Here is a 27,234-nt window from a genome sequence, read left to right as displayed (position 1 = left end):
TCATGCTCATTTTCAAATTGATTCACAATCTTCAAATTGCAAAATTGAACTGGCCAAATTTTGCATTTGAAAAGCCAATTCATGACTTTCATAATGTGCATTCCATTGATAACAGCAGGTTTGATATGGAAGCTACCTGGTGTCCTTTACGGAGAAGGAGTGCCCCAGACACATTCTCTCTGACACCACATTATTTGTTTGTGAATCTAGGATTTGTACAATAAACAGATGGTCACTTACTTCCAGTTACACACTGGATGCACCAAATGGAAAGAGTTATGTCTGCATTGCATCTTTGTTCAAGTGACACCTTAAATGCTTGGAAGCAATACAGTCCTGAAAACTTACAGATATTAATAGTCTCTTAGTCTCTCCTTCCTTACTAGGAAGATGATATACTTCAGGTACAGGCAGCTGTCACATTGCTTTAGCCTTCCCAGGATAAAGTTATACTCATAACAGGCAGCAAGTGACCCCTGTATAACACTGTTGTCAGTCATTGCTTCTCTGTTTTTCCCTTTATTTTAGTCACGCTGCCCTAGCTTGCTCTGAGAAGCAATAGGATGTTGCAGACATGATCTGCCTTAGTTTCTGCTAACTTCAAATTACTATACCTGAGCAAGCTGATTCACCCAGATATCTATCCAAATGAGTCCTCTTAGCATATTTGGCTGGCAGCATTAATATTCTTTTACAGCAAACTTAATCGACATTGTCTCTCTCAGCCATGCATTTCTGCTCTGTAGTGTGGAGATTAGGGTAAGTAATTGCTTGCTTAACACAAAAATACCTGCTTGCAAAACAGCCTGTGCATTTGCCAGCCAACTCAGATATTATTTCCTCAATTGTAGGCATCTGTTATTGAGCTCATCTCTGTACTACCTTGTTTAAATGAATTGCCCTATGTAAATGTATTTTGTCATTTTTTTTACCAGCTGTCATGCTCCTTACCAGACTCAAGGGCTGTGCCTCTTCACTGAGTTTTTCCACTTGATTATACTGAAATCATTTAATGCATCAGTTGAATCATTTAATCTAGTTCTTGTACTGCATATCTGACAGATATTGCAGTCCTTGAAGTACCTCTCAGTAATCTTTTAGTAGCTTTGTTCCAAGGTGCATACTTTGCTTTGACTGATTTTATTTCTTTGGTGTTTATTTTATGGCTTGTTTGTCCTATTATAATAACTGAGACAATGCATGCCCTGCAGTAATTCAGCTGGCCAAAATCAGGGCGAGGATTCATACAGTATTGTGGTTACCAATGCACCTGCAGCATGGTTGGGATTTGCCTGAGAAATGCCTCATTGACTAGATACTGGCAGATTGGCTCTACTGGACAGCAACAGAAAGAAGAGAGGGTCCCAAGAAAAATAGTCACTAGAAGCACATTACATCACCATCAAAACAATCAGTTCATGTTGAAACCCTCCCCTAGGAAGGAGAATGCTAACAGTGAGGCAGTACAGAAGGAACTTTATATCTCCGGCCTTAATGATTTAAAAAGGTACCCCCTCTCCTCCAAAACATAAAAATCTCTTACAACTGTCTGAAGTCCCTGCATCTGCATTCCAAGACTTGGGTGGTGTCATCAGAGCATTTGCCAGTGAAGACTGAGGCAAAGAAGTCATTAAGAACCTCAGCCTTCTCCAAATCCAGGGTAGCCGGTTCTCCTGATACCTTCCAAAGAGGACCCGCGTTGTCCTTAGTCTGCTTTTATTCACAATGTACCTCCAGAATCCCTTCTTGTTATCTTTCACATCCTTAGCCATTTCATTCTAACTGGGTCTCAGCTTTCCTAACCTGGTCCCTTGCTTAAATACCTTAATAGAAGCATTTTATTTCAACAATATGCCGGAAGGAAGGAATGCCATCCAGAGGGACCCTGACATGCTTTTGAGGTGGGCTGATGCCAACCTTACAAAGTTTAACCACATGCCAAGTGCAAGGTCCTACACCTGGGTCGGAGCAATCCCAGGCACAGCTACAGGTTGGGCAGAGAAGAGATTCAGAGCAGCCCTGCAGAGAAGGACTTGGGGGTGTTGGTTGATGAGAAAATGAACATGAGCCGGCTTCAGTGTGCGCTCACAGCCCAGAAAGCCAACCGTATCCTGGGCCGCATCAAAAGGAGGGTGACCAGCAGGTCGAAGGAGGTGATCCTGCCCCTCTACTCTGCTCTTGTGAGACCTCACCTGGAGTATTGTGTGCAGTTCTGGTGTCCTCAACATAAAAAGGACATGGAACTGTTGGAACAAGTCCAGAGGAGGGCCACGAGGATGATCAGGGGACTGGAGCACCCCCCATATGAAGATAGGCTGAGAAAGTTGGGGCTGTTCAGCCTGGAGAAGAGAAGGCTGCGTGGAGACCCCATAGCAGCCTTCCAGTATCTGAAGGGGGCCTATAGGGATGCTGGGGAGGGACTCTTCATTAGAGACTGTAGTGATAGGACAAAGGGTAATGGGTTAAAACTTAAGCAGGGGAAGTTTAGATTGGATATAAGGAGGAAGTTCTTTACTGTAGGGGTGGTGAGGCACTGGAATGGGTTGCCCAGGGAAGTTGTGAATGCTCCATCCCTGGCAGTGTTCAAGGCCAGGTTGGACAGAGCCTTGGGTGACATGGTTTAGTGTGAGGTGTCCCTGCCCATGGCAGGGGGGTTGGAACTAGATGACCTTAAGGTCCTTTCCAACCCTAACTGTTCTATGATTCTATGATTCTGTTAATAGTCTTGGCCATTAAAAAAAAGAAATCCAGAATCTGATCCAAGTTAAATAAAATCACTGACACCTGCCTAAGTTTGCAGACAACTTTATTAATATTTGTGAGAAGAACTTATTTATTAGTCTATTTACTGTTTTAAATGACAAGCAAATCCCATTCCAGCAGTAGAACAGAAATAGGAAAGGCAAGGAAAAGGAAAGGAAACCCAAAATACTACTCCTATTATTCCTAAAGGGCCACTGTCTTGGGAGAGGTTTCTCTGGTTATTTCTCAAAAAGTTTGCCTTCACTTTGAGTGTGTGCATACTAAGGGCCATAAGGTGGTCAGGGAACGGAAGCGAACCATGTCACACTGCTGGAATCAGGGCCCTTCCCATGTCACAGGCAAAGCAAAGCTCCCATGGACAAAATTCATGTTGTTTTTCTACCTGCCATATTTGAAGTGCAATATGGGCCATTTACTGTGAAGGGAATAGCTGTCTAGGGGAAGGACAGGCAGACAGGATCATGTTAACATTAAACTCATTTTCTTCCCAAGAGCTTCATTAAAGAGAACAGACAGTATTTCTTCAGGGCTTTAACATATACTGAAATCCCCCAAATCCATTTTTGAGAGATATAGCTGTTAACAGCCTTACTTTATAGAGAGGCAAGATGGAAGTCAGAAATTTTGACTAAACATTTGTTAGTGGTCTTCAATTTAAGTCCCTTGGATTTTGGAAGTTTTATATTTCTTCCTGCTGTCTTCCTCCTTCCTTTAAAAGGTGCTGGGCTCCCATGACTACAGCTAAGAAAAGTTGTGCCAATGCTCAGCATCACAGAAAATTAAACTCAAATGATTTCAGGTAGAAGGCCGTTAAAAGTTTCAGTGCAAGAAACTGGACTCTCAGCATCTTACCCAGGTCTTTGAGATTCGATTTCCTCTAGCTAAGCACTTCTGCACCAGAAATTCACAGTGCTGCCACCATGTATCTGTGTGAGTGCAAAATATCTTCAATAGAAAAGGCCAAAGGGCAAACAGCTGCCTCATAATACTTTGAAATTCAGTCTTCGAAGTGATGAATGGTTATAGGGACATCTACAGTCTTTCAAAAGGACAAGAGCCTGCTTTGCTCATTCTCTGAGCTTATCAGGAATGGACCACTCCAAACTGAAAACCTGCAGCCATGGCTAGTGCTTTGATGAACACAGGGACAACGAATGGGCCCTGCAGCCAGGATCAGCATTATGGTAACATTATTATTTAGCTTTAGCTGCCCAGACTGCAGGTAGAGCCTCTTCCCATCCTTATTGCAAAGACTTCATACACATGTTCTAAGCAACAGCTGTTGCATTACTCTCTTGGAAATAAAATATGTTACAGAAGTCTCACCCCCCTCCTCTCATGGCTGTTTTCACATGTTTTTACTCTATACTAAATCAGTTTTATGTCCTTCTTTTCTCTTTAAAAATTAGTGTTTTATTTCTTCAAAGACTGAAGCCACTCTGCAAGGTGAAGAGTATAGTGGAGAGAAGGCACAGCCAGAATTTAGGAAGCTTGAGAGTTTTCCACATCACCATTTTTTTCCTGGCTGTGAGTGCAGGAGAATAATTAAGATTCTTACAATTAATAAAATTGGGTATCTGTGTAACTTCTGACTGTCTGTATGCAATGATTCATTAAAAATGGTGATTTATCTGGTTTGTAGTACAAAGATGAAGTGACATGCTTTACTTTTTTTAAGCAGTTAAAAATCATTCCTCAGTAAATACAGTATTTTGCTTGACTGGGTTTTTACTTCCTAAGTCATCCAAACCTCACTGACATGGGACTACATAGCAGAAATTATTATCACAATTTCGTCTTTGCTGATTTGGTAAATAAGGACAGGAGTCTCTTTGTATTTTGTAACTACCAGCAAGATTTTAAAAGCTTAACAGTGGCCTTGAGCAGCCTCTGTGTCAGACTAAATGATGCAGCACAACTTGAAGCTGAGGTCTCCACATTTGTTTTGTTCCAGGCCTGTTTTAAAAGTCATTTGTGCTGTAATGTTTACAGAAAGAACCAAAGACAGCTGCTCTGTTATTGGAGACCTGTGGTTGCACTGAGCAGTTGTCTACATCTGCAGATGGGTGGTCTGCAGGTCTTTGTGTTCCACCCTTGCTATCTCAGGCTTTTCTCCTCCCTGCATTCTGTGTCTTGTCTCACAGATCCCAGTGAAGTTGGGGAGAAGCCCAACTGTTCCAGCAGGGCCCAGTGATTTCATAGTATTTCACTTGAGCAAAGTCCACCTTTGTGAAAATGGAGGATATAACATAAACCCCCTGGGTGCTGTTACTCGCCCTCTTTCACTTGAGCAGTGCAGAAACCATTCAGATAAATGTGATTATTTGTAATGAAATTCCTGTGCCTGTGCTATTTACAGTAGAACTTTCAGTTCCAGTTGTAGTTTCCTGATTTAGATCTTTTAGCAGTTCTTGTGTCCTATATAAGATCTGTCAGATCCCTGAACAAATACTACTCCATTTTATAGCAACTGAACTATACTTTAACTTTTGTCCTACAGGACAAAAATCCTGGTTTCACAGGAAATGAGAAGAGGAAAACAAGAAAAAGAAGATAATTCTGAGCTAAATGCAAAAAAATAATGGAAGTTGCTAGAAGGGAAAAGAAAGGAGAAAGTGAAGAAATGAACAAGTGAAACAAGAACATTAATTTAATGTAGGCATGTTTCACCCATGTTACACTAAAAAAGGAATGAGCTTGTTCTCATCCCTGCAGGACTGATGCATTTGCCGATCAGCTCACTGTAGGGAAGCAGGAGGGCTGTGGGAGGTCAGGGCTGTTGGCAGTGCATGATGGCATTCCACCTCCAACCTCTGCCTGTGCAGTGCAAAGAAGCACTCCAAGCCTGAAATGTACCACCCGAGTGACAGTTTACACCCTGACACACTGGTGGTTACAAAAAACTTTTACATCATTCTGAAAGCCATTCTTATTCCAGGAATAACAAAGCAAATAATTGTCAATGGTGTTCTGTGTGACAGCAGAAAGTAATATATTCTTTCAATATTTATAGGTAAAATGTGGCAAGGCCTTACAATACAGAGCACAGTGAAGTGTTACAACAGCCTGTAGATCAGAACAGAACAGAAAGGAATCTCCAAAATGCAGGACTGAAATATATTGCTTTACAGCCAGAGGTATCATTTGAGATGAGCAAAATAAAATGCCAATTGCTACAGTCAGCTCTCTGCAATCACCCATTTCAGTAGACAATCTATCAGCTACCTTCTAGAAATCACCAAATATTGTAACACCAGTAAAACGTGGAGTCACCACAGCGCTTATAAAGCCAGGGATTTGCTTCATCTCACATGCAGAAATCAACCTGACACAACAGCTTGTTATTAGAAATGTATTGAATGTGGATCTCTAGAGCAGGGTCATAGCAAGACATTTTTAATTCCAGGGCAGGTGGGGCTCCCACTCGTTTTCCCTCTTGCCCGATCCCTCAGCTGGTCTGTATTACAGCCTTCTGCCAGCACAGGAGTGTCAGAGAGCAGTGTAGTGAGGTGCAAACTTTGATTAGAGCAAGTGTTGCTCTAGCAGCAGAGGTCATTTGTGTAGCCACAACCTATTCAGACAAAAATCTGCTTTTGTCATCCAGGAATACAGTGTTAAAACAAAACGGTGATTTTTGGTTAAGGGTTTTTTTATTTGGTTTCTAGAAATGGCATCCTTATTCAGTATACTTTCAACATAAACTTGGATTTTTCCTAGTGTAGAAGCAGCCTGCAAGAGTATGCGAGAGCAGCTCCTTTCTTTAGTGAGCATACCTTCTGTACAAGGCACCTTTTGTGTTATTCTGACCTGCCCAGAAGGCAGCAATTCCCACTGGCCAAAACTAATCACCAAGTTGAGGAGCTCTCAGCCTGGAGAGCGGTCAAGCAACCAAGTCAGGCACCTCTGATGAGTGGGCCATTTTACCTGTAGCCATTTAAAGTACTTCTGTATTTCACAACCTGTTTCATCCAGTTGTTGTCACATTAGTGAGCATTATATATGCATTATAGTGCATTCTTGGAGAAGGAACACATCTGCGCTGCCAAACACTAGATACCACAGTCCAGCACCATGTGGTAGTTCCCCTACCACATCCCAGAACAGGTGGAGTGTCCAAAGCCACATTTTCAAGATCTGATTAGATCTCTTTATTGCCAGCTTCACAAATGACTGCAGGTTTTTTATATGGCAAATACTCATTTTCCTTCTGTGTCTGTGATTTAATCTACCTTTCTCTGGCTTCTAGACTGATAGATAAATGGGATAAATACACTCAGTTTAACACTAATTCAGAGTTAAACACTTTCCATTCTATGGGTCTACCAGAGAACTTTTAAATGTATTTTATAAAGCGAAGAGGACACACCTTTTCTGGAAGCTACAAAGTCATGTAGCATTTACATGTACGGGTGCATCAGATGATAACAAACTCTTTCAGGATTAGGAAAGTACACAGAGCATACTCAAACTATGCATAGTTTTAACAATGTTTAACAAATATGCAAGCTAATAATCAACATGACATTTGATTGTTCTTGTGCCAATTATCAATAGTTCCTTAATCCTTACCCTACTCAGAAATAAAGGAATTTTTGAAAGAGGAAAAGGTCGAATTGTTTTCCAAATTAGAAAGAAGGGGATCCCAAACACTTTAAAATTTATCTGGAAAATGGAATACCTTATGTGGATTCCCTCTGCATGTCCTTCTGGTGACACAGATATAACTTTCTGGGTATAAGAGCAGCATACTCAAGAAGGTAGAGAAGCTCTCATGACTCAAATTCATAGACTACAGAGATTTCCTATCTTCCATATTTAGTTCTGGTGGATTATATTTTGAAAAGCATTTTTGTATCCCAAACAATGTAGTGGAAAATGAGAAGGGTGAAAAGTATAATTAATACCAAGTAGGATATGTAAAAACGCAACTTCCCTGTGCCAGAGAAGCAATAAGTTTCTACCTGGTCCCTTTTGGTCTAAGCTGTTTGATCAGCTTCCCTCAGTCTCTGTGGATGTCCTTATACTAGTCTAATTGAAGGACCCCTGTTCTCTTTTTATTTTTGCTCTATGAAAAATGCATTGGACATGTCTTATAATGAACTTTGATATGGTGAAATGATAATAATGTCCTAATTATATATAAAAATGTAATTACACTTGCTACTATTATAGAAAAACTCCCTTTATAATGAAGTGTTATGTTAGAAAAAAAGATTTCATTATCAATGGATTCCTTTACTTGTTAATTTGGCCTGTGATTCATCGCTTTAATATTAAAAAAAAATTCTAAGTTACTTTTGATGTTTCTCATTTATGGTTCATTTCTCTGCTCTGGCACCTTAAGATGCCAAAAATTACAAACTTATTTAAGATATACTTTAAAATGCACTAGTTCTTTAAAAGGATTATAAGAAAAAAAGGAGTAAGAGGTTTTTTTCTGGTAAAAATATTTTATAATGGAACATGGAACCAGGTTAAATACCATGGCTGTATTCTCACTGACCAGTTGTCTTTGCTGTTAAAACTTCTTTCCTTGGCATATTATTAAAGAATAGTAGTACTGAATACCTAAAGTTGTTAATGAAAGGAACAATAATAGACCATTCAGAAAATAACAGTTCAGTGAAAGACACATCCAGTCACTTCTGAAAGTCACAATAAAAATCTGAACAAAAATAGAAAAGAGGAGAGAGAATGAACATTGTGTGATCTCAAGTCTAATATATCAAAACTGATATGACTTCAGAATAAGAATATTTTCCCTCCTGTACAATGAGAAAAGTACTTCAGGTGTTTCTATGAGCCAGCAAGTTTTCCTCTGCATTATAAGGTAGCAACTGATAATGCAGAGGAAAACTGATAAACCTGCTTAAAAGCCAGAGGGGGAAGGTGACCGTAAAGCAGTGGTTTTCTAATAATTGAGAAAGATAACAATGCTCTGAGCAGGAAAGAACATTTCCCAGCTCAAAACATAATGTTGTTATGAGGTGATAGAATGTCCAACCAACTCTGCTGAACTACATAGTCGCTGTAAAGAGACATCTCCTAAGACTTTTTAAATTGAAAAAAACGATTTTTAATAAAGTGTATGTCCCAGCTTATATCATCTTTCCAACTACAGATCTTCAGTTTCCTTTTGCATGGAAGACCCTGCCCCTGGTCATTCATCATTTCCTCTTCTTATATTCAAGGTGGCCTCAATAAAAGAGGCTCTGCCCCACTAGCTGCCAGCAGTTGGAGCTCCAACCCTTGATGTAATGGAACTGCCTTGTTACAGTGCGTTATAGAAGCAAACAAAACATGAGGAAGAGGTTCATGCATCCAAAAGCTCCTCTGTACTGGAGACCTAATGGAAGATACCATTCTTTTTTACAAGCCTTGCCTCATCTGTCTTTAGGCCATCACAGCTGTAACACCACTGATGACAAAATTTATCTATGGATAAAGTTAATGTATTCTGCATGATGCTTACCTTGCATCATACTCTCCACTCTTGCAACCTTGACAGATACTTGTGTGAAAATAGCTTTCTGCTCTCTTTATAGTTTACATCCCTAAGTCCTTGCTTCATTTTGCTTATTTGAATGAGAGAAGTAATTACTATTTAAACAAATATTTTTTAAAAAAAGTGAATTTGAACATAACTATTCTAAATGAAACTACATCTGTCCATTTACATGGTTTTACCCCCATTAATCAGGAAATCTGGATGTTGTTTTCCTGCCCACAATATAGTTAGTGTTTATTAAAGTTATATGCAATTACTTGTATCTTGTGGTGACAGAATAGGGTCTGACATTTTCTTCTTACTCACTGTGTAGCCTAGATCTGGCTAGTCCAAATAATTGGGACAATTTTTTAGTATTTGCCTTTCCAATATTAAGAAAGAAAAATAAAAAAAAAAAAAAAAAGAGCGGGGGAGGGGTGTGTGTGATGGAGACAGATCAGAAGTTTGGGGCATTCACTAAGCTGAAGTCAAAGCATTATACTTCACAAGTTTTTCAGCTGTTTCACCCTGCCAAAGCTGAGACTTTCCACCAAAAGAAGAGAAGGAGGAAGAAAAAGGATACTGGGAAAAGCTTCAAAAAAATACATTCTTGCCTTAAGTGAAGTCAGTGTGAAAAAGGCATTTGTTAAAAGAATGTTTCTGGGGACAGGACCACTCTTATGCTGCGTGACATCACTATCTCACATTCCAAAGGATCATTCAAGGTAATGATTCCACACCATTCTGTTACTGTTGTACTAATAGATGAGATTACATTTTCCTGGCTAGAAAATTGACATTTTTAAGATTATTTGCACATGCAAACTAAAATATATTATATAGAAAAACATTCTGATAGATATTAAGCATGAGTGGCTGGTGTATATTCAGATTTATGGTATTGCACTAAAAAGTCCCAATCATGATACTTTAATATCATGACTGGGGAGTATATTTAGCTCCTCTAGACATCCTTTCAAAACATTTTCCTAATGAATTCTTACAGTTGCCCCATGTAACACGGCAATTTATTTCTTCACAGTCAGTAAATCAGAATCTTATCTTAGCGTGCATTTAAGCTTATATAGTTAACTCCAGGAAAATTACTTAAATGAGACCCTAAAACCTGGAAGCCTGAGAGAGAAAGGGACATATCCAAGGCCATAGAACAAGTCAGCTGTAGGACTGGGACATGGGCAACATCAACAGGGTGGATTGTTCTTCCAGCTGTCCTAATAGAACACCTGGCTCCTTTCCAGTTAAAAAACCCCAAACCTATTAGTCAACCTACTGGCTAAATCAACAAAGCATTTGCTAATGGCCTATGTTTTGAGGGTATTTTGGGGTTTGTAGTTGGAGAGTCTAGATATACAGTTAAATAAAAATGAGATCAGCTTGAGAGGTGGTACTGAATATATGCATTCCTAAGCTACTGCATTCTGTTGAACTATCCTCTCTTCAGAGTGGAAAAAAAAACATAAAAAATCAGTGAGAATGTGAGGAAAGGCAGAACAGACTTTTAAAATAGAGCAACAGATGGAGTCTGCAGTAGAGCAGCAAGTGTTGCCGGAGGAGTGGCAACCTCATGCACTACCACAATGTAGAATCCCCCCGAGTTTTTTCTCCTTTGCTGAAGTAGCACTCACATGAGTAACTGCACATGAAAAAAAAATTGGTTTTATAGAGGAAAACTAGTTACAAATTTAATCACAGAAAAAATCTGAATTAATAAAATGGCAGACTTGATTCTGTTCCCTTTCAGCACCATGAAGAGTTGGCTGGGATTCCTCTGATGTTTTGACAGAGACTTTTGGAGTGTTATTTCTGATCATACCAAAGTTATTGGAAAATGAGGGACTTCTTTTTCTGCTTAGTTAAAATTACAATGAAACATTTTAAGAAATGCCTATTTCTTAATTAATAATAAATGCCTATTAATTATGTCCCTGATACTCTTGTCTGTGCAATTTCTGATTCCAAACAGTTATGCAGTGGTGGAGGGAGTCCTTTCTGCCAGCTGTGCTTTTGCCCAGATCTTTGCATCATCTACCTCAACATACTTGCCTGGTAGCTGCACGGATGGGGTCCTGGAAGGTCTACTAGAAAAATGGCTCAATGGACATTTAAAACTATCTTACTGACTACCTTCTGGCATTCAGAGATGCTAATGTTGACATACAAGGCAAGTATTTCTTCTGTTAGCAAAGCCTCACACAGCAGAGCAATCACAGTGATTTCTGACAGAAAGCACAGCTTTGAAGGCTTTAAGATCCTTGCAGCCTTTAAAAATTTCATTCTAAGCTAGCCAGTTGCAAGATATTTCAAAAGCTTTAGCTTCCCATGATCAAAGGCACTCTTGAATAACACTATTATGTTCTCCTCCTTAAATCCTGTCTACTTGGCAGTGTTGGCGAAGAATTTGGCACTTTATTGCTTCTACTAGTGAAACATATTGAAACATGCAAACTTCATGCATATAACTCCTCAACAGCGTCATATATTCTGTTGACATCTCAGGATCTAACAACATGTAGCAGTATTTTGAGAAAACAAGACTGATGTTTATTTCACCATTTAATTTAGAAAGCGGAAAAGTGATCAGTGTTTAGTAATACCATTGTAGGTAAGACAAACATGTAGTTGCCAATTTGTAGTCATACACTTTGACAGTAGAACCCATTTGAAAAAAAAATTGGGGACTAATTACACTCTCTAGTAATAACATCTGACCAGAAAAATGACCTATCATAAAATAAGGTGTTGTGTAAACAAAATAAAACAACAAAAGCTCATATTGCTTCTGCCTCGCATACAAAGTGCAGCAATTCGTTTAGCTTCTAATTTCTTTCTAGGATTGGAATAAGTGGGATTTTTTTTTTATCCTGCTGACCTTTCTCAATTAAAAACGAACAGTACTTGGGAAAAGACTACAGCTGCAGTTTTAAATTCCTGGGGTTTCTTTACAGAGTGATTTCATACACAACACTTTCAGATGGTCCAGTAAGGACCTGCCACTACTGAATGAACAGTATAGATTGCTCAGATGTTCCACATGACAGAAAACATAAGTTTTGTGGAGGTGTGGGGGCAACTTCAACCAGCTCAGTAGGGAAGCCTAGGTCATTTTGTGTCTTTTCTGATAAATCCAAACACTGTCAATATATACAGATGAGTAGTAAGTTAGAAGGCTGTAGCAGAAGCTCAATAGTGTAGCAGAGAAAGCCATACACATGGCTCTTTTAAATGAAGTGCTGGAAAGTCACTCACTGTAGCATGAAGGAAGCACTCTCTTCATAGCAATACTACTGAATTTGCTGTAATTTTAAGTTCCTCAGTGCAGATAATCACCTGCTTTAGGAACAGTGTACTAAATTCCATTTGGAATTATCAAGACTGTTCACAGAGTCAAGCCTCATCACCTTGCTTAAGTGCAGCAAAATTCACTGTGAAGTTTGTAACAATGTCTGCTAGCTGAGTGATAACTGACTGCTTGGAAAACCATACAAACAAGAAACATCTCAGTATACTACTTTATCATTCCAGAATAAATGAAAAATTATATATTTAGGGAAGAAAAACATCTTAAATTAGAAAAAAAAAAAAGGAAATGAATAGGAAGGTTAATTTTTCACCTTGAAAGAGAAGCAACAGCAACAATCATCAGGGTATATACCATCCATACAGGAGCTCCTGCATTTCATCAGTGTTTAAGCAGGGCAGTGTTTAAGCAGGGCAAACTGCTGCTGTTGATAGTAAACCAGGAAGTCAAAAAAGTCTACAGAGAAGCTTTGCTAACTTTTCAAAAACTATTCATCATCACTGGGTTATTCAATTACAATTTTTTCAGTTGAAAAGTATTTGTTTGCGAATGCTGATTTAACATCCATGATGAAGGCAGGAACACTAGAGGGTCCCAAACACATACTAATCACAAAACCAAGATCCTTTTCAGAAAGCATTAACTGAGACTTCTAGTTATGTGTAATCTTTTGTGGATTATCACAGAACTCTTTTTCTTGTTGAAAAAAATACTATCGATATGCCAGTAATAAACTGGAATGTCAATTATTTTTAGCCAGAGAAATGTCAGAGAAATGACACGCATTCTGCCTCAGGAGCTTCACAAACTGCAGACTGAGTCACTACACAGCAACATGTAGCAAACAGCAATATTTAGCCAAACCACTGATCCTTCCACTTTTAAAATTCTCTTGATTTTGTGAAGTGCAGACAACTTTTTATTCAGAATTATGGCAGATTGGGGAATATCTGCAAGACATTTATTCTTCAAGTAGCTCATTAGGGTGATGAAAAGCCACATGATGAAGGAGCAGTGCAATGCTTGAAGAGCTAGGGGTTCCTGGTGTCGTGAATTATTAACAAGTCAATATTTAGTGGACTGTTCCTGCCTGCCTGCCTACAGCAGGTGGTACCCCACTGCCTTTCACTTGGAAAGCATCTGCTTGCTCTGAGCCTCCCCAGAGCTTGCTACAGTCATTTGTTCAATTTAAGACAGACACTGTCATTATTCCATGCAGCACTTCACAGAAATATTTCCTACTAAATGCTTGAACCATCTGAGCAGCACTAGGCAGGCTGCAGGCTTCATTAATAATGCATCCCTGCTTATCAATAGACTTAGACAACTGGTATTTAGAAGCTTCTTCAGAAGGACTGGGTTTTTTTCACACCAGTTAGCTTCATTCTGTCAGTTCCTTGATGTAGACATTACATCCAACTGAGTTCTGAAAGGCAGAGGTGCTAAAATTGTATTTGAGCTGCTCCCTTGCTTTGGAGCACCATTTGATGGATGTAAGTCTTAAGATCAACCCCTCTGCTGTGTTATTCTTTGCTGGTTTCAGAGTTTGGCATGCAGGCAGGGTTACATTTACATTAAAACTGAAATTTGGCTTTTTCTTGCTTCAAATGCATAGAATCATTGACTTTACATTCCCAACAAATTCAGCTTCTGCAGAAATTTCTCTGGACTCAGCTCACAAACAAGGGAAGAAGTGTCAGTATTAGTTATCTCATAATTTGCAGAGGAGTGGCTAGTAGCTTTGGCAAAGCATTCAGGATGCTGAAAACAGTAAAAAATATCAAACTGCTGCCTGGATCAAACAGGAATGTGGAAAAAGTAGCTATTGCCCAATTTAATATAGGGAAAGGGAAAACCAGACATAATTCCATTTTGGAAAAAAGGAAGGTTTTTTAAAAAAAACACAAACGGCATCCTGAATAGTTGTATCAAAGGGAAGAAGTGCTTGGATCCATTCTGGTTCTGCTAGTAAGCCTTCCTTCTGGACCAGGTTTCTCCTCCATCACCCCCTTGGTGACTCCTACAGCCTTTGGATGGATTTCTGCAGTGCAGTTTTTTTGTTTGCTTTGACAACCACAAACTGGTTGGGGTTTTTGTTCAGTTTTTTTATGAAGGACTCAAGCAAACATAAAATTTAATATGTACAGATCTTGCCTACACTGTCATCTTGATTCAAAATTTACAGAAACCTCTTTCAGCCCTGTTACCTCCATCACTGCATGAGGAGAAGCCACCACCTGCTGCAGTTTCTACCTGTTCATCTCTAGCTGATGTGAACAACACACTCAGCAAGGTCATATTTTTGACAGACCTGGAATTCTTCAGTGGTTTCCTACCCCCTTTCGCTGCCTTGCACAAGCAAGACAGTGTACACAGTTTCTTTCTTTTCCTATGTGCCTGACATAATTCCTTAATTCTTCATGATAAGGAAATTTCTAAGTTTGTTTTTGGGTTGTTTTGTTTTGGTTCTTTTCGTCCTTCAACTACAGGAATGAATTAAATAACAGATGTTAGCAGAAAGTATGGAAATATCTACAATAGCAATGGACAAAATTTGCTGTCAGGCTAATTGAAGATTTTTTTTCTATAAATTTGTTTTAATCTAGAATTGCTGAGGGCTAATAAAATAACTGGATATTACCTTTTTTTTTTCTATGCCAGTGATTCTCACTGTATATGCACAAATTAGTCACACATACATATTAGATTTAACACCTCTTGGCCCTATCAGAGGTACTGTTTACAAGCAAATCTCCATGTGAGCAGCTATCTGATCTGCTGTCTGAGGTACAGTTCATTTAAACACCTCGATTGCTGGCAAATTAAGTCCTCTACCCATTGATTTGAGAAATATTCAACCAGAAGAATTGGATGCTGTTTGTACACTGTACTCTGTGAATAATCAAACACTTATTAAAATGTTGACACTGGCACAGGACTGGGGGCTGCTGTATGTGGTCTCAGCATCTGTTGAAGTTCATGGGAAGCTGAAGTTTGTCCAAAAAAGGGCAGAATTTGGCTGTAATGAATAGGATGACATTCACACTATAAACAAGTGAAGCTGAGCTGTAGCTCCAGCTGCTGCTGTGCTTACAACAAAAGCACCCCTTTCAAATATCTGTCAAGAACTGAACATGAAACCCAATTCCGTGATGCTCCAAGGATGGAATTCTGCTAATAATGTCACAGTTACAAAAAAAAAATTAAAAATTTTGTTCTAATAGTTTTATGCAAGAAATAAAATTATTTTGATCACAACTCTTCTAACTCCTTTGAATCACACAATGGCTGAAGCTTTTCATAATGACAGTTATTACAGAGGATTGAACATCCATGCAGAAAAGACCCTTGGAAAGAGTTTGCATCCTAACCCTGTGCACAGCTGCTAGGTCACACAGGATTTCTACAAAGATGTAAGAGCATATGTCAGGAGCACGACTTCTGGATCAAAAGACAGTTCAATCTCTTTGCCTCTTAATTGCTCAGCCTAGCTAAGAGGTGCCAGTGGTTAACTAATTTGCAGCTCCGACCACCGGTAACTATGCTGTTGTTAAAAACTTATTTAATAAATTAAGAATGATTACCTAAGCAGAGGTCCTGTAAGAGGTACAGGGAGTCAATGTACTGATTATGATTTGGGTTTGGTTTTTTGTATTTTGAAGGAATAAATTCCTTATGACATAATTATGTCCTTCTAACAGGGTAAAATTCGCATATCATGTAGCAAGCAAGCACAAGATCTCCCACCCTATCTATAGACAATCTTGATTCATATCTTCACATCCTCAGTGGACAGAGGAAAGGCAGTAGCAACAGGCATGTGCAAAAGCAATGAAAGAGGAAGGAAGCAAGAAATTGTGCAGGGGACTCTGTTCCTACAGATTCAGTACCTCTGAACTGCCAGAAAGAGCAACAGCTCTTCCTGAAGCTGAAGCAGTACCCACCTAGGAATAGGAGCACCAAGCTTCATGTTTTAGAAGGTGTTCTCCATCTCCAAGCTAAGTCAGCCTGTTCTTCATCCGGACAGTATGATTCCTCTGTCCCACCACAGAAGATTATTTCACCCTCAGGCTAGTCTGATTCTTCAAATGCCAGCAAATCAGAATAAGAATTCTAATCTTTTTACAGACTATTTTCTTGCTTTGTGCACAGTTAAAAAAATGCAACCAACCAACCAACCAACAAACCAACAAAACCCAAACCAATAAAACTGGTTTAATAATTTTTAAAGAGATTTTAAATGATACTCACTTTATCAAGGCTGATGAAAATGACAGTAGTGTCAGAGGGTAACAGGTTGCTAATAAATACAATAGTTTAGGAAAGTGCTATTCTTGTCATGGAAAAATATATTCCGAGAAAAATAATACCGCTGTAATTCATTTTTGAAAGCTACAGAGACTTCTTGGATGAGGAATGCAGTTATTAAAGGCAAAAGTACACAATATGTTGTAATGAAATGGTTGGGCTACACACTTCATTAAACGCTTTGTGAGCCACCTGGGAAATTCCAGCTCTCCCCTCAGAAGAAAATGTTTTACGTGGTTAGATCACTAGAGGGAGCACACAGAGCAAGACTGAAGCAAAACCATATTGCCTTGGCGGCTCCAGCCTGCAAGCCGAGCTGAACGTGAGGAAAGATTAACCAACGGGGTGCCCTTTGTATTTATTCTTCCAGCGCAAGAATTACAGTTCCGGCATGCACTGAGAAAGACCTGAAAGCTTCCAGCTATCAAAAATAAGTTGATGTAACAACCCTGAAGTTCGTTCTGAGAGACACAGTTGGGAAAGACCTGACAGGCTGTGCATTGCACATGTCCATTGGAAGAAAACACACTTGTCATATGAGATGCTGAAAAACTTAAAAATTCAGAGAGCACAGCAGGGAGTCTTCCAGAAGGATTCAAAGAACCAATGTGTTTTGAATATGCTCACTGTTTGATTTATCATATGCAAAGGTAGAAAATAAAAGGGAAAACACCAGTCGAATTTTATGTGAATCTCAGAGGAATGGAAGCTAAGGGCTGAACTGCAGATGTACTGGAATATCTATGATATTTGCATGATCATTTCAAAAGCTCATCATTTGTGGAAAGAAAAATAAAATCCAAACCAAAACCCTAACTCTGTGCTTTAATATTATGAGCAGTACTGCTGAAATAATACTGTTTACAAAGCACGTTTCATAGCTTTAGCTCACTTTAATTCACTATTCCTCTTAGATGAGCAACAAAAGCTACATTACAGACAAAAGAACCAGTGCAGAAGAAACTGCACTCATATCACAGAAGGCAGTGAGCTGCTGAAGAGCTGCATCTTCCTTAAAAGAATTTACAATCACACTGTAAACTTGAGGTATACACCCAGCAGAGCGTATAAAGCAAACATGAAGATATTGTTGTACAATGTTTTAGAAATAATACATAATAAAAATAGTGGAAACCTCTCTTTGCTCATTGTTTATCAAAGTCGGCAGCTTATTAACTTCACTGTTTTCCCTTCAACTACAATTTGCAATAACCTCACAGCTGAATATTGTAGCATAAAATATTGAAATTTTAAATTAATACTTTCATTGTCATGATTTTTATTAGTGACTCAGAATAATACCACTAACAGTTATCTCTGCCCACATCCATTGACCCACTCAGGAGGTCCAGAACTGTACTATCGAGCACCGCAGGCTTCACCTGGACAGGCTTACATTGAGTCCAGTGAAACTTTGAGTAAAGACTGACTTTACTTTGTGTGACACTTGCTCCCCAGTCCTTGGTGGAAGGAACAGTACTGTTGAACGCTGACACAGTGCACTGAGCAGTATGCATGCATGTAAAACAGATTATTGCAGTCTTAAACTTCTCTCCTTAAAACAGCAATTAGGAATTTCAGCAGTGAATTGCTATTAATGGTCAACAACCAAGTCTACCAGTCAGCCTCCCTCCTGCACTCCCTCACAAACATAGGGGTGGGCATGCATTTCCACACACAATCTCATCTCTGTGAGGAACTCTTGCTGGATGGTCCTGCAGGATTTTGTAAATCTTAGCCTATAAATGGTTTCTTTAATTGCTTATTGTGATTATTTCACTTGTAGAGAGCTCACTGATTGAGCAATACCTCTTTGGGTAAGAGGCTATAACACAAGGTTGTTCCTATCCTAGCTAATATTTTTTTCTGCTATATACATAGGCAGTACAAGCCTTTCTCTCTGTGTGCAAATATTTATATGATACACTAAAATAAGTCTCAATACACTGAAATAAGTCTCATGTATATAAAGATTGCCAAGTCAGTCACTCACAAACTGAAAAAACATTTCAAAACCAAAAGCAACACCGATCTCTTTGTACAACCTTAGTTTCTCCATGAAACACCAGAATAGTACAATCTTAAATGTCATTAGAACTCTTTTTTTTTCCTCCCTACAAAATCGTTACCTAATTCAAATGTTTACATATTAAGTCCTGCAGATGAAAGGATCATTCCAAACCTTATTCTCACACACTCCACATTCCTGCACTGAGAATAAAAATGATTTCTGTGTCAGTGTTCTCATTGTGCTTTACAGCAAGAATGTCTGTATTTTCACATACACAGCCTCCACCAGCAGAAAAATTATTCCCGTTTTGTAGATGGAGAACCAAAAGCCAGAGAGATTAAAATCAAAGTGTCAAGTGACAACTAATTTTCTTAACAACACTGAGACTGAAATGAATTCTACAGAAGTAAAATCATTTTCATCAACTCTGAGATCATTTACTTTTATATTTTGTCCTATAATCTCCTCCTGAATTTGCTGCAAACCTTCCAAATGGGGCAGTAAAAGAGGAAGGAGTCCTAGGGACATGAATCTCTTCTCTTGCATTTTTCCAAAAGACTTTTCCTCTCTGCCATGGCACCAAGTGGAATGCCTCATATAAGCCCCATTTAGCCTAGCTCTCTGAATGGCAAGCCAAAAGGCTTATGTTGATGTTCTTTCTTTGTTGATGATGTTCTACTAGCAAACAGAACAGGCCCCTCTGAAAAGGTTCTTACAAAACAGACTACAGCACAGATTTTTGCAAAGGGAGGAAGCATGAGGAAGTAGTGGGACTATAGCCCCTCTTCCAGTATTTCTCAGTAACAATGAATGTTCTTTAAGGTTATGAGGTGGGTTTTGCTGATCAGCTGTTTAAAGCCGCCACACATCCCTCTACCTGTGCATGCTCCTTAGGATGAGAAATTTTCCTTCTTGTTCGATTTTTGTTTGCAAAGCTGAAGAGTTCTGGGGGGAACTGAAATGAATAGTAAAGCCTGGTTTAACACAGCTTTTAGCCATTCTTGCTTCAGTTCTGTATCTTTTAAACTACAGGGCATAATTCTTCCTCCTAATCAATCCTCTTCTGCATTCCTTACAGATTCTCTTCTTGCTTTTAACACACAGTTTTAGATGACTATCATTCCGGGGAGATTTATGCTCCTTCCTGCTAGTATCTTGCTTGCTGTTAAAACTTTTTTTGATTCAAAGTTATTATAGTCTGCCTCCTCCTCCACGTTCAAATATGTAAGCTTCCCAGTACTCCCTAAGTATCCTCAGTTTTTCAGTTTGCCTTTCTAAGCCTCCAGAAGTACAGATTTATCTTTTACTTTTCTCAGAAAGAGAACTGGACAAAATTGAATCTGCTCCAAGTTTACTTTTTATGTCCAGCCCCTTTAGATCTTCTTGTTTAGTGAGACTAAGCATCACACATCATTTTTTAATTTTTTTTTGCTGGTTCACTGACTCTTTAGTAAACAACAACCAACCAAACAAATCTACTTAATTCACTTCCAAAAATACCTGAGACCTGACTTTATTGGAAAATAAATTTGGGAAAAAGATTACAGTATTCAGAGTTCATTTTTCAATGAAGTTTATTTGTGTCTTAGTCTGGGAAAATTAGTTACCCATGATCATATAAATTCCACTACCACTTCCTGCCCTCCCACTCCCCACCCTCCACTCACAAAATGGATATCATTATCCAGTTCTGAGCCTTGGATATTTCTCATCATCCCTCTTTCCAGTGGTCCCTTTTTTTATTTCACTAACAGACAGTGCTATCTCACTGCCTATATATACAGTTCTCACTTTACTCATCAGTTTATATCTTTCAATTTGTTAATCCAGAATATGTCATGTCTTCCATATTCTTATCACTACTACAAGATTTGGTCTGTATCCAGTCCTTGGAGTTCTAATTCCTGCTTCCTATTTTCAGACTTCCAGTAGCAGGAGGAAAGGCCAGTTGCAGTGACATAGCTAGTGTACTTAATATATCTTTCATTTGCCAGTGTTAAACATTACTTTTTTCTTAATTTCATCATCATGTAACTATGCCTCTTTCCCTTCTATTGTCTGTAGCAGGCTTAAGTTTTAGCAGCATCCTTCTCCAACTTCCTAGTTCAGAGCTTATTTTAGCAGTCATGTCTGCCATCAACCTAGGAAGGGCTTTCGGTCTTTCCTGCAAATGAGCTGGAATCCTCCCTTTAATGGACTTAATTCTTACATGCATCACAGAGGTCACATGGTCATACCTTAATAAGATCATTACACCCTGATTTGTCATTCCAGGTCAAAAGGCCTTAATCTGCCTTTGCCAAAGGCTGAGTTAAGCTCCTGCAAACTTCTAATGAACAAAGGAAAGATGAAGGTTGATTTTATGGGAATACCATATGAAAAAGCAAGCAATGCTTACAAACATCAACCATTAGGTGAAACTCAAGAAGTAACCCACTCACAGTGTTGCAAAGGGCCTCCATACTCATGACTGTGCTTCTCTATGCACCTATTTTGCCACCACAGTCCCACTGGCCTCTATTACCATTCCATTTATGAAACTAAGGTTGGAGAAGTGCAAAAGAGTGCAGCAAGGGGCTAGGTAGAATCTATGATTATTTTCAGCCTGTTCAGAAGTTTCAAATGCCCTGACAGCAATTAAATGCAGTTAATATATTACCTGGGCACAAAATATTAAGAGGTAAAATCTCAGGTAGCATAGCATCAATCATCTGCTTGCTCCCACATCTATCCCTAACCTTCTGTGCTTCCCAGGAAAGAGCTACTTCCCAGGAGTATCTTCAAATAGGATTAAGAAAATAATACAAATTAATTTCATGTGTAAATAGTTGAGGATTAAACCCAAATAGAAAAGAAAATTACTTCAAGGAACAATAACACAACTTTTTATTTAAAACCTAAGAAGGCAAGATCCTGCAGGGCGAGGCCCCTTGCCATATGAAATCCACATTTTGAACTGCTCAGATCAGAAAATGTCTGCAGTTTCATGAAACCTTAAGGCTTTCTGTGATATTTCTATCATCACTGCTCTTGTCCTAAAAGCGTTTGCCTTGACATCCCTTACTGCTGTTGCCACCACACACTCACAGGTAATAGGGCACAGCCTGGGCTTTCTTATGCTGAGATGTGAGAAATCAATTGAATCCCCAGCAGATGAAATCACTGGTGCAGAAGGTGACTAAACACTAACAGTTATTCTGTGATACCAAAGTCTTGAAAGAGGATACTGCAAACACATACACTACAAGGAAACAAAAAGAAAAGAAAAAAAAAAAGATTTAATTTACAATAACTCTGCATGGTATTGTTATTTTGGGTCTCTGTCCTACAAAGATGCTACTATTCACTGATAAATCAAGTATTTCTCTCCAAGTAATTTCTATTCACTGATAGGACACAGATATATGATAAGATATACACACTGATATATGACACCACCACATCATGATAGTGAAACATACAGAATATTTCTATTCCCTTACAATCATGCATTAAAAATAGAGAAGACTGACAGTGGAGTCTTTACACACTGTGAGAGGAAACATGATTTTTTTTCTATTCTAAACTTGTGCGATTCTAGGCTCAATATGCTTATTTTACTAAATAATATCTGATTATTATATCCTGGACATAGTATTTATAATATACAATTTAGTCCTAAGTATTAATAAATCCAGCCTGGCTCCTCTTCCTTCCCATCTTCTACCCCTCCACCCCCCCCTTTTTTTTTTCTGTCATTCTCTATATTTTCTGCTGATTTTATCAGCATCTTCTCACCTCTCTCTCCGATTCTTTCTCTCTTTGACTTCACATATTGCCTTATGTATCTGTGCTAACATCCAGCTGAGCGGCACAGATCATTTTTTTTTAAGTGTGCTCAGTGTGTCAGTCTTATTATAACCTACTCATGATGATATATTACACTTGAAAGCTTCTAGTATAAATACGAAGAAGTCATTTTATCTATTCTCAGAAGAATGTTAATCATAACCCTTTAATTATAATGACAAACGTATACATATCTGAAAGGAAAAAAAAATCAACATTGTATGGTTGAGCATAGAAATAAATGTCAGAAGATGCATGTTATTGTCTTGGCTTTTGCACAGTCTTACAGTCACAAGGAAGCAATCCAATTTTGTTTTGTAGTTTATTTTACCTGTCAAAATACACAAATACTGGCCTACTTGGCTGGGCAATGCTTAGTTCTAGTTAATGTTTATAAAGGTTTTGAAAACATTGACTACGCTAATATAATGTTGATATAACACAGGCTAAAGAGGAGCAAATTATTATTAGCTGTCAGTTATGTTTATTAGAAAACACCACGGTTGAACATTCAAACTAGTAAGTTGGTAGAAAGAAGAAGAATAGAGAGCAAAGAAGAGGGGGAAAAGTCTGATTTGAAATTGAATGTAATGGAGCCCAAGAGTGATACAAGGCAACAAACTTTTGCATGAAATCCTCATAATCTGCACAGTTACTCCTCTCCTGAAGTGTGAAACGGCAGCATACACACAGAGATATTGGTCAAAATGAAACTTTCTAGTTTTACATTCTCCAGCTTTCTGTATACACTCTGTGCTGTGACTATACTGATGCTAATGGTATGAGGTCAATTAACTTTGATCTGTAATGACAAGAGCACTAGCTCCCTAATTTAGTGGAAAAAATAAACTTTCAGCAACCTTGAATACTCCCTATGCACCGCCGTATGCTTCCTGACGGACTTATAATTGAGCACACTCTAGCGGTCTCTAGCATGATAAAAGAACTGTGCACACAAAAGTACAGTCAGACAGAACAAATGGGTTCATACATTGCAGTTAAATATGACACAACGGTTCATCTGTGGACAACTCACCCATGGTCTTCCAGTGGTTTGAGAACCCTCTGGCCTAATGACTGATGATGTTCAATATTTGTAATTTCTGATTTCTGCAGTTTGCTTCTCAATGAGATCATATAATGCTTTATAAACCAGGTTGGGCAATTTATGGCGAAAAAATGTACCTCACTATGTTAACCACTTTGAGAACATAATTTGTCCCTAATGGCTTTCTGTAACAACAAGAATCCAAAAGAAAATTAAAGCTGATAGAGCTGTTCTAGTAATGTCAAAAGTTGGCATTCTTTACCAGTCTTTAACTTAAAAGCAGTTCTTGTCAGAATAATGATAAAGACATCACAGAAATTTTGCTTTTCATCTGACTGACATAAATCAATGATCCAAACACTGAATCATTACATATGTATTTTTTTAAAATGAGTATAAAACATGCCAGCTTGTCTACATTTTGTATTCATCCTTGACAGAGTCAGCTATACCTTTTCTCCAAGCACTCACTCACAGTTGAAACTGCTCCATCCTCCCAGTTATAACACTGACCCTGTTTAGAAAGCACATCACAAATAGATGCACTGAAATCTGCAGCCTTTTCCAGGGTGTGAGCTGACATAATGGGCAGCTTTGCTTTCCCCTGGGAGCAAGCACTCTCTTTATCACTAGAACAAATGACCTGTAGAAGAGGTATCCAAGGCTAGACGCTATATGTCCTTATAAATGCCAGATCAGGTCATAACACATTACTGTGACTCACTGTGTTAATGACCAAGTGCTTCGATTTCCAGCGGAAGCATGAAGACATATCAGGCTGAAGTCAATCTGTGTACGTCAGAGTACACTTTCTAAGTGCTACTCTTAAAACTTCACTTTCCTTTTCAGCACACACTTTGAAATTCATTGTTAAAACAGACCAAACCACTCACATTATCAACAAGCAATTGTGATCTGTTAGAAACAATGTAAATGACATGTTTTTCACATAGGGAGGGTGGTTTTCAGCTCTCAAGGGGTCTCCTGTAGGATTCTTAATTTTGGAGTTTTTCTTTTTTTCCCCTCATTCCTCACAGTGGGCAAATGCCAAAAACTATATATCCTTCCTCAGAAGTACAGGGCTCCACCTCATTCCTCTATAATCTTGAGAGCTGAGAAGGATTACTGAGCCTAAAAAAGAAAAACTTTTTTTTTTTTCAGGCTTGAATGAATCAAAGGAAGAGAAATAGAACTATGTCAGATTTTGGTGGAGGAAAAAAAACCAAACAGGAGAACACCACCAAAAACCAAACCCAAGCCCTGCTATGAGAAAAAATAAAGATAAATTAAGAAAGAGGAGAAATAGAAATGAAAATAAAGATTCAGTGATAGAATATGGGACAGAGAGAATGGACAGAAGATGGAATCAAAACCAAATTATTAAACCCAAGTAAAACAGGTGAGGAGTTTATTAATAAAAAAGAATTATTAGAAGTAAAACTATTTACTTTCCCTTTGGTGCATCTGTTAAAATTAACAGGAGCCTAGGGAAAAAAAATAAAAAAGGAAAATGTTAAATGTCCACAGTGAGTAGAAAAGCTTCTCAAAGAACAGAACAGAAGAAACCCAGGAAATGAGAAAGAGAATACGTGTGAGGGGAAGGAAAAAAAGATAAAGATATAACATAAGCACATAGGCTTTCCTTCATACTAGTCACCAGTTCAAGCACCTTGTAACCAAAACCAGCCATATTATGGAAGCCTAGTCTAGCATTGCCACCAGATACTCAGTTCATGCCAGGCCATGAAACACTTACCAGAACACCAAAGTAAACAGAATGCTTACTGCATCAAAATAATGTATCAGAGACAGAGACCAAAGTAGAACACAGGAAGGATAGGACTAGTTCATGACTGCTAGCTTTTCTGACACCACACACAAAGCCAACTCGTACTCCTAGACTGTTTTCAGAAACTCGTTAACTGAATTATTCTAAAAACCAGTGTTTGAACTTCAGCACCTACTGCAATGAAAAGCTGACAGAGCAATGGACCATGCAAATTATTTATCTCCTTCCTCTGCCAAGGATATTACTCTCCTGCACACTGTGCTTTTATCTGCATTTATCGTCAAAACTAAATTAATTGAAATAGTTTCTTTATCTTCCACTGCTTAGAAATCCTTCCTATTGTTCTTATCACAAGGCAACTTCTAAGTGGAGCCCCTTTGCTTTTCTATGAAAGTGGCATAAATAACAGTGGTTGGAGAAACACAACAGGTTTGGTACAGCTGGTTATAGTTAGTTGATTTTAGCTGGCTAAGTCTTAGGTTTTCCAGCACAGGAACTTAAACAACTACTTATTTTGCTTTAAAAGTTGTTGATGCTATTTTCCCCACACACATTGCATTATGTTAAAGGTAAAACAAGAACAAGTTTTAAAAATAAGTCTTTATCTGATGTAAACAGCTTTTTAAAGAAAGTGTCACAAAAGCATTTCAAATTATATAAACCACTACTAGATAACAAATTATCAGAGCCTTGTGGTTTAGTCTTGGGTTTGTTGTGAAGACGATTAGAGTGGTGCTTGCTCTCTTTTCTTCCTGTTCCCTTCATACAACTGCGTGGAAATTCCTCTTAATCATATTTATACAGAACAAAAGGTTACCTTCCATTTTTAGAAAGTCGGATTACCCTTTCTATGAAACTGCTAAAAAGACACAACCACAGGAAGGTTTGGAGACAGTAAATAAGAAAGATAATCAAAGCTAAAGTGAATTTAATGTGAAAATAGAAACTGTTTGGTCTTCTGCTTTACCATTTATGTTTACTTCCAAATAAATGTTCCTTTCTTTCCTTAACATGTTCTTGGTGTTTAAAAGGGTACATATATTAGAACTCAGCTTGTATCTCTCAGAGAAAGATAGTAGCATTTATACATCATACATGTTAGAAGAGTTAGAAGTATCTATTCTGCATATAGATGTACTCAGACATACATTTTTGGGGTGTGTGTGTAAATATGTACACACGTACAGGCTTCTTGGTCCCACAAACAACGCGTGGAAATAGATAAAAATAAGTTTCCCTTTTCTACACAATACCAACCATGTGTCTGGTTTTAAGCAACACAATTACTCTTCACTAGAGCCAGTGGGAAATAGATTCAGTAACAGCATCTGAAAGGTACGGAATATAGATCAGTCCTTGTTAAGTTTATATTTGATATGTGTGTCATGTTAGCGAAACACATGAGCAGAAACTCTCCAGACAGTAGATTGCCATTATTAGCTTCTTCCCAAGCAACTCCGTGACACCTGTTTTCAGGCATCCTGATGAATCAAAAGTACCTTCAAATACATTAAAGAGCGAGAGAAGCAGCAGGTCAGAGGACGAAAAAGATCTATAGGTTGGATCCTTCACCCGTGAGAAAGGAAAAACACCCACACCTGTACTTACTCTTAACCTTAGTAAATTACCAGGATTTATTTGGTTTTTTGCAGGACTTTGTTTCATTCTAAATTGCTGCAGC

The 27,234-nt window shown here is 38.4% G+C and overlaps 1 long non-coding RNA gene across 1 annotated transcript in view; it reads left to right on the top strand.

Annotated features, from left to right (window-relative positions):
• LOC134155515 (uncharacterized) overlaps window positions 1-27,234 on the top strand; it is a 73,450-nt gene that overhangs the window by 44,247 nt on the left and 1,969 nt on the right. Inside the window, exon 3 of the long non-coding RNA XR_009961593.1 lies at window positions 5,777-5,900. This is a non-coding gene — a long non-coding RNA (uncharacterized LOC134155515). The remainder of the gene's footprint in view (window positions 1-5,776; window positions 5,901-27,234) is intronic.

This window comes from Pezoporus occidentalis, unplaced genomic scaffold (assembly GCF_034315485.1).
Source record: "Pezoporus occidentalis ecotype Australia unplaced genomic scaffold, CSIRO_AGI_Poc_V1 ctg79, whole genome shotgun sequence".
Taxonomy (NCBI): domain Eukaryota; kingdom Metazoa; phylum Chordata; class Aves; order Psittaciformes; family Psittacidae; genus Pezoporus; species Pezoporus occidentalis.
Note: the sequence above shows the minus strand (reverse complement) of the source record. Positions and strands in the feature narration are given on the sequence as shown.